General features: G+C 40.2%; 1 long non-coding RNA gene across 1 annotated transcript; it reads right to left on the bottom strand.

The window, feature by feature from the left end:
• Positions 1–80: 80 nt before the first annotated feature.
• On the bottom strand, positions 81–2,116 carry LOC138889179 (uncharacterized). Its single transcript, XR_011406984.1, has 2 exons — positions 1,699–2,116; positions 81–382 (listed from the first exon to the last, which is right to left on the bottom strand). It is a non-coding gene; the product is annotated as an uncharacterized lncRNA (long non-coding RNA).
• Positions 2,117–8,338: the final 6,222 nt, after the last annotated feature.

Below are 8,338 nucleotides of genomic sequence, written 5' to 3'. Positions count from 1 at the left end.
GCGTGTGTTTGGGGGGGGGGGGGTTGGTGAGGAAGATGCATGCCTTGATAACAGTTCAAAGCTGGAATTAGAGTCCAAAGTAATAAGTCAGGTCTTCTCATAAAATCAGAAGTTTCAGGACAATGAAAAGCTTTAGCAAGGTTCCACCAAGCAGATTCAGAACTTCCAGAAATCTTGAAGCAGAGATGAAAAGTATACAGACATTCCAACCCGAAGAGCTAGATATTTGAAAAGGCAGAAGTCTCATAACATAGCATGACGATTTATTTGAAAAAGCTACGACAACTTTTGAAATATAAACTTTAGTCCGACTGTAATCTGCTTGGCTATAGTATATGAGATCCAGTAGTAATGCTTTTGGTAGATTCCTAATGAAGTAATCCTGTGTTAAAAAGAACATAGTCATGTGTTAGTAGGATGATCAACCTTGTCAAGATAGAATTTGTAAACGAAAATAATTACTCATCTACACCTTAAACGTACAACTCTAACTTAGTTCAATAAAGTAAGTTAAAGAGGGAGTAACATCAGATTTGCCGGGGTACTGCAACAAATGCGAACAACGTCCATGTAACAGCAAAGAGGGAGTAACATCATACTTGCCAGGGTACTGCAACAAATGCGAACATCGTCCATGTAACAGTATTGCTATGAAAAGTTCAAACAACCAGTTTCAAACTTCTTCTAAAATTCAAAATCATTCTCCTACCTAAATGTTGTATATCCTAAACAACTGCAATCTCATTCAGCAACCATGATAGCATCATCCCTGAGGCTCTCAATACTTCGCATTCTAATTCTTAAGAACAAATGCATGTTCTGATGATGATAATTTACCAAATCTAGAAGTAACAGCAGAAGGATGTTGCATAAGGAGGAGGAAGCAGTGCCAAATCAAAGAAGGTTGATCTGTATTCTCTTCTTTGTATGCATTTTTCACTTGTGTATCTTTCTAGTATCATTCAGACTTTAAGAGCATAACCTTTCATGTGAAGCAGTGAATTGTAACTAGAGAAGTTGCTACAGTCTCTGAGGTTTTACGATCACTTTTCCACAAATGAAAAAGATAGTTCTGATTCACTACTCTTGTCCTAAGAAGAAACAAAATCTGATTGGACTAAAGAAAACATCATATCTCACATCATAAAAGAGGAAGACAACAAGAAGATTAAGTTTACTCGAAGCATACTCCGTAAAGTGGGATGAGTCATACCAAAACATTTACAGTCTCAAAGTACTACTCCCTCAGTCCCATTTTCATGTGTTCTTGTGTTCTTGTTTGACTGAGCATAGAGTTTAAGAAAGAAAACAAAGACTTTTGATACTTGTGGACTAAAACATGAACTATACATCATGTCATTAAGGAAAAAATGAGATTATTTTTAAACTTAGAAAAATGTCATTTTTTTAGACAGAATAAAAACAAAAGCTTGCCAATTAAATTGGGACAAAGAGAGTATCAAATACGATAGCTGCAATGCAACAATTTCCTGAAAGTTAAAAAAGACACAGCATTAAAATTCCCATAAAGACATTTCAACAAACACCTTTAGCTCAAAGGCAGCGATAACATTGTCTTAACGACACAACCCAGATGCAGAATTCAGATTCAAACAACTTTTTCGCACTAAGTTATTCCAGCAAAATCAAGCAAGCACAATCAAAATGTTAAAAAAAAACAATCGAAAATAAAATTACCTGGGGTGTAAGTCTACCAAGAAGCTTTCTTAACACCTTGCAAAGCACCACGAGCAGCCAAACCACGGAACACAATACGCGACATTCTAAACTTCTCATACACAGCACGTGGCCGACCTGTGAAAACGCAACGATTTCTGATTCGAGTGAATGAACTGTTCCTTGGCAATTTCGAAAGCTTGTAACGATGAGCTTCTCTCATTTCAGGGGGGAGTTCAGGATCTTGAACAAACGCTTTGTAAAGCTTTCGCCTTAATTCATACTTAGCTGATAAAAGCCTGCGTTTATGATCTTGAATATTTCTCGTGAATTTCTTCCCTAATGCCACCATTGAGTTCATTTTTGCTCTCGCTCGTTCGATTCCAGTCGATTTGCTGAAGAACTTTGAGATTTCAGCTTACTATTTAGGGCTTCACCTGCAGGCTTTTTTGGGCTCATCTTAATTATTCATAATTCAATAATGGGCCCAACGGAATAGGCCTATTGTTGGGAGGCCCAACGTTAGGAGATAGTTCAACGACGTTAGTTGCAATCACTATATTATGACCATTGAGATCTTTACACAAACAGCCGATTAAATTTGCTTTTTATTTTTTTATAGTTGATATATATAAATTATATACTGATTTTACATGAATATATGAATATTATACATCTGTCGACTAATTTTAATTTAAATGGTTGGATGGGCGACTATTTTGATTATTTCTTCTATTATTACGTTTAGATAGTTAAACTAGCTTTCACGAACTTTTTATTTAACTTTATATACTAATTAGAGTTGTATTTCTATACTTTCCATATGATGACCTTTTAGAAAAAAAAATTGATCTAAAAATAAAAAATTCACGAACTTACACTTTGTGGCTTGTGCCTCAGGACTAGTGGTGGCAAAATGGATAAAAAATAGTTATCCATCCATATTATTCATTAAAAAAAATAGGTTGGATAATGAACTTTTTATAAATGGGTCAAATATGGATAAGATCCATATTATCCATTAAAAAAACTGAATAACCGATGTGTATAACTTTTATATTTATAAAGACTCAAATTGGGGATTTCCTCAAGTTTGAGGAACATCAACTGGTTAACCCATTTTTTATCCATATTAAATATGGGTCGGGTCGGATAGATTCATCAGTTTTTGTATTACCCATTTTTAATTGGCTCATATCCAACCCGATTTTCCCGTTTTACATCCAAACTCAGGGTTGAGATTTTGTTTTGCACCTCCCCTAAAACACATTTTAACCCATTGAGAATACGTATTCCTGCGATAAAAATGAGGTATATTTTGAGAGATTATAATTCAAAACTTAGCAAAATGAAAATATTTGGTAAATAGAGTTATTCGGAATCGCTGCACTTTAGTGAAACAAAATTTTATGGGCATCCTATTTGGTGGCTCACATTTAACTTATATCCACTTTAAAAAAAATTAAATTAGTATCCGAAGTACATACTACTTCAGGCCTTTTCCTCGTCCTCGTCCTCCTTCTTAGTCGTTGTAAAAACAAATGTGAAGGTAAATTTACAAATTGTAAGCTGGTTTTAAGGTAGTTTATGATGTTTTACAGTAGTGAACTGCTGTGGCGCTCCTTTCTTTGCTATTGCTTAGGGTTTCTTTCTTTTTCTTAATTGCAAAATAGGTTTGTTAGATTTATTGTTATTTTGACGAATGGATGATTGAGGTTTGTTTTTTATGATATTTGGATGTTACGTTTCAAATTTAAAATCATTTATAGTAGATTTAGCTGTTGAATCGAGTATTGGATTGTTGAAATTTGAATAACAAATTTCTATTTCGGAGCAATTTGCACTTCAGACCTATTTGACCTTAAGTGCATCTTAAGTGTAATTTTTTTTCACTTTAGACCTATTTGACCTTAGGTGCAGGAAATCATTTATTGCACTTCAGACCTATTTGGTCTTAAGTGCATTTTAAGTGTAATTTTTGCACCGTAGTTTTCTTTTTTCTTCATCTTCAAACATGATAAGTCTGAAGTTGATCCTAAAGTGGGTTCACTTGCAAATTTTTATGCAAAGCGGGTATAAGTTTAATGGTGACCCCAAAACTGGGTATAGATGTAAATTCCCCCTTTAGTGAGTAGAGTTATCCAAAACTTGTGTTGACAAAAATACCATGTATTTGATGGAATAATCGAGGTGCACATGAATTGACCTAAACATCAATGTGCTTCCTACTATTGAGTCTTTGTATTTATCTCTAGTTGTAGTTTCTTTATATCAAAGCTGTATGGTTACTGTTTGACCAAAAGATGTCAAAACCTTTATGATTAAAATAAATAATGATAAAGATGAGGTAAATCTTAGTTAAACATAATAAAATCTAGATCAAGAGACGGAGAGAGTAAGCAAGATGAATGATGTAACAAATATGTTGGAATCGAATGAATGCTCATAAATGTGAAGACTTAAATGCACAATCAAGCTTGAAAGGCGCAATCAGCGTTAAAGGGGGAATAAATATGAGATGATTGGGGAATCTCTTTATCTTCTCAGATGAACAATACTGCTTTTGTATTCACTCTTAGAGGATCTTTTACAAAGTGTTCTTTTGTCTTTTTTCCCGTGTCTCCTTTTTCTTTACTCACCCTTCCTATTTATAGGGGACAATCTCCCAAAAAACCCTAGAAAGTACAACATAGAGAATATTCGAAAGGCATATTCTTGTTGTCTCCCACTAAGTATACATTGTCGTGGATGTCATGCATCGACTGACCGCCCTCAATCGTTGCCTTTCACCACGACGACCACCAGACGGTGCATCATGATAACCTCATTCCTTGTCCTACCTGGTAATGGTCGTGGTTGACAATTTTGGACCCATACAGTTAGTCCCTCTGCTTGTTGAGGTCGCGGCCCTGTGTGTCCTTGATAAGCGGACGCCGCCCATACCCGCGGAGAAATTTGGCGGTTGGGTTGTGACTGTTTGATCACTAACAAAAGAGTGGTACGTTCCACGGTATTCCAGATAGTATAACATATCGGGAGATGACGTCACTACCACGTGCGTCATCATTGCGCGTCTTCCCGAGACAGATACCAATTGGCTTGTCACTTTGGTTTTGGTGCCTCTGGCTGATTTTCGCTTCGATTCTGGCACCACACAACCTTATAAATAGATGAAGGTTTAGTTCTTTCAAGAACTTTTGGTCATTTCCTTTCTAGTGTATGTGTTGTCTTCTTTAGCCATTTCTTTTCGTATCTCCAACTCTGTTTTCGTGATCTTTCTTCTCACCTTCTTCCGTTCATCATTCTTTGCTCTGTGCTTTATCAATATACCTTCTGCCATCGAGATGCCTAGAACACATCGGTCATACGAAGAGATTTCCAACGCCACCCCGCTATCTATGGCACCTCTCTCTGGTGGTGAAGATATGACAGTAGAAGAAGGGGACAGTCTTCCCACCGTGGAGGAGATATTACCGAGAAAGAACATGTATCAGAATGATTTTCTTAAGAAACCTGTCCTCTCTCCCGATCCGGTGGTCTCTCAAAGTAAACATGCTTACATAGATGACTTCTGATCTACGTATAACGTTCCCTCTCATATCGAGTTAGTTTCGACTAGGAGGGACTTCGTGGATGTCCACAGACCGTGGTATTGTGTATTTTATGTGTACCCTTTTGTGATCGGCCATTCCTTCCCTCTTCTTCCGTTAACAGAGGAATTCTGTCGGTTCTATAAAGTCTTCCCGGTGCAGCTATCTCCGTATACGTACAAGATGTTTCTGGTATTGACGAAGTACGCGGAATGCGGGGTATGAAGTCGGCCTTTATCACCTTTTACACTTGTTTTCCCCTAGCTTTCACAGGGTACTATGATACACTTAAGGCATCGTGGGACCAAGGGTCTGGTGGTTAGGATAGATGACCAGGCAAGCAGCAAATTTTGGCATAAATACTTCTTCGTTAGAACCGAGCATCTGGTGTCAAACCCAACTGGAATTCAGAAACGGTGGAATCACAACTGTAGGTGTTGGTATTTGTAGTTTATTTTCATTCTTTCCAACTTTGTGCTTATTTGTAACCTTTCCATGCATCTGCGAGGCCCACACCTCATCCCATCGTTGGTATCTAGCCCGTTTTCTACCTAACGCGGCGGAGACTCGAGATTGACCCACTTTCATGAAATGCTTTGGGCCGAAGGTTCCATCTGGTAAATGTTTTTATGTACTGACCTTTGGCCGTTTGCCGCCGTTTATTGATACGACTCTTTGTGGTGACTGGTCGTAGGGCTTCCAGGAAGACGACCCCAATCCCTACATTTCGCCAGGCCATCACATCAGTAGGGATGCAATTTACCTTGGCTGAGTCCGCCCGAGGGAGCCATGCGCAACCCATACATGCTAGAGACTCTTCTCATGACATGATTGTTCGGGATGAGATCTCCTCCAGACCATTCCATCATCTTGTGGATGAGCCCTCCAATGGGGATGAATCTCCGTCGAGAAAAAGGAGGAGGGTAGAACTTGGGAAGAGAGTTGCCACCGATGCTGGAAAGAGCAGGACTGGTGCGTCGGAGACGGCACCAGTGCCTGTTTTTATGGCGGATGCCATTTTGGCAGGACAGTCTCCCCGGACCGAAGGAATATACCAAGGAGGGGGATCTGCACGCTCTATCGAAGGTGGCACATCATCTGTCATTGGAGGTGTCATACATGCCGAGGGCGACAGTTCGAGTTTGGACGTCAACCCAGAAGATGCACGAGAGTTCATGGAACGTCATACTTGTGTAGAAATAAAGATGGAGGGTTCTGATCGACATATTGTCATTCCTGGAAACTACGACTTGTTGTCGAATAGTGAGCAGGCGGCGTCGGTGTTTACCCCTTTTGCGCTGCTTCTGAGAATGCGACACTTAAGGCGATGAGCGACGCAGAGTTATCATGGAGCATTTCCGGCATGGCTCTATGGGTAAATGCCTTATTCTTTTCTTTTTGTTTTTGGTTCTGTTTTGTATCCTTAGCCTATTCTTTGCTTTGAGTTTGCTTTTCATACTTGACCCTCATCATGGAAATCGAGCGTAAACGTAGGGATAAGTGGAGGAAAGCCATTTATGGGAAGATAACCACCAAATATTAGGAATACCGCACCAAGCATCATGCATTGGCTGATCTCTTTACTTAGGACAACGACTTTCAGCTGTTCCGTGACGGTATTAAGCAAAAGGAGAAACAATCGGCATAGAAAGTCGAAGAGCTGAGAGAGCGAGATGAGGATCTGATGAAGGCCATTGCCCGTTGCAGTGAACTTGAGGCGGCCCATAAGGCCAGGGAAGATGATCTTGAGATGAGTAGGGGGGGTGATGGCCGAGAATGCTGACCTCCAAGCGAAGGTGGCCAACTTAGTTTCCGAGCTTAACAGGAAGGAGGCGGAGGTCATTGACCTTAAAGGTGAGCTGAGTGCGAATGCTGATGGATTGGCTCATGCTGAAAGGGAGAGGGCGACGGCCATATCTGAGGCAGCGGCTTTAGAGGATGCCCTTTGTGTATGCAAATCAGAATGGGACAAGGAGGTGCAGACATCTGCGCTTAAGGAGGCAAGATTTGAGGGGATTATCCGAGATCTGGAGGCGGAGTTGTCCGCATTAAATGAAGAAGTTGCAGCTATAAAGGCGGATTATGTGCGTCGACAGTCGAAGCCCTCTACTTCTTATGCTTTGGCCGATCCTATCGTACCTCGAGAATTATATGAGCTATGAGAAAGTATATGAGGCAGAACTTTTCTAATATAACAACAGTAATGGAGCAGTTACTTTTTATTGTGTACCTCTGAATCGTTTTCTTGTTGTGCTTGTTTATTTGACGATGACCTTTGTCGTAGTCATACTCATTTGAAGTTGTCGAAATGTTAACCCATTGCATTTCGAGCGATGTCGAACTTCTGTCAAATTTTTTCCTTTAGTAATGGCCTTAGCCATAGGGATGTTATTTTCGAGCTAATGTCGAAGTGTTACCCCGTCGTGGTTTGAGTGAACTCTTTATTTTGGGGCCATCGGGGTGTTATTTCAAGCTGGTCAAAATGTTAACCCGTCGTAGTTCGAATGAGGTCGAACTCTTCATTTTGGCGATGGCCCTTGGCCGTAGGGGTGTTATTTTGAGCTGGTCAAAATGTTAACCCGTCGTAGTTAGAACGAGGTCGAACTCTTCATTTTGGCGATGGCCCTTGGCTGTAAGGGTGTTATTTCGAGCTGGTCGAAATGTTAACCCGTCGTAGTTCGAACGAGGTCGAACTCTTCATTTTGGCGATGGCTCTTGGCTGTAAGGATGTTATTTCGAGCTGTTCGAAATGTTAACCCGTCGTAGTTCGAACGAGGTATAAATCTTCATTTTGGCGATGGCCCTTGGCCATAAGGGTGTTATTTCGAGCTGGTCGAAATGTTAACCCGTCATAGTTCGAACGAGGTCGAACTCTTCATTCTGGAGATGGCCCTTGGCCGTAGGGGTGTTATTTCAAGCTGGTCGAAATGTTAACCTGCCGTAGTTCGAACGAGGTCAAACTCTTCATTCTGGCGATGGTCCTTGACCGTAGGGGTGTTATTTTGAGCTGGTCGAAATGTTAACCTGTCGTAGTTTGAACGAGGTCAAAATCTTCATTCTGGCGATGGCCC

This window comes from Nicotiana sylvestris, chromosome 4 (assembly GCF_000393655.2).
Source record: "Nicotiana sylvestris chromosome 4, ASM39365v2, whole genome shotgun sequence".
In the NCBI taxonomy this organism is placed as follows: domain Eukaryota; kingdom Viridiplantae; phylum Streptophyta; class Magnoliopsida; order Solanales; family Solanaceae; genus Nicotiana; species Nicotiana sylvestris.
This window is presented reverse-complemented; position numbering and strand designations above follow the sequence as displayed.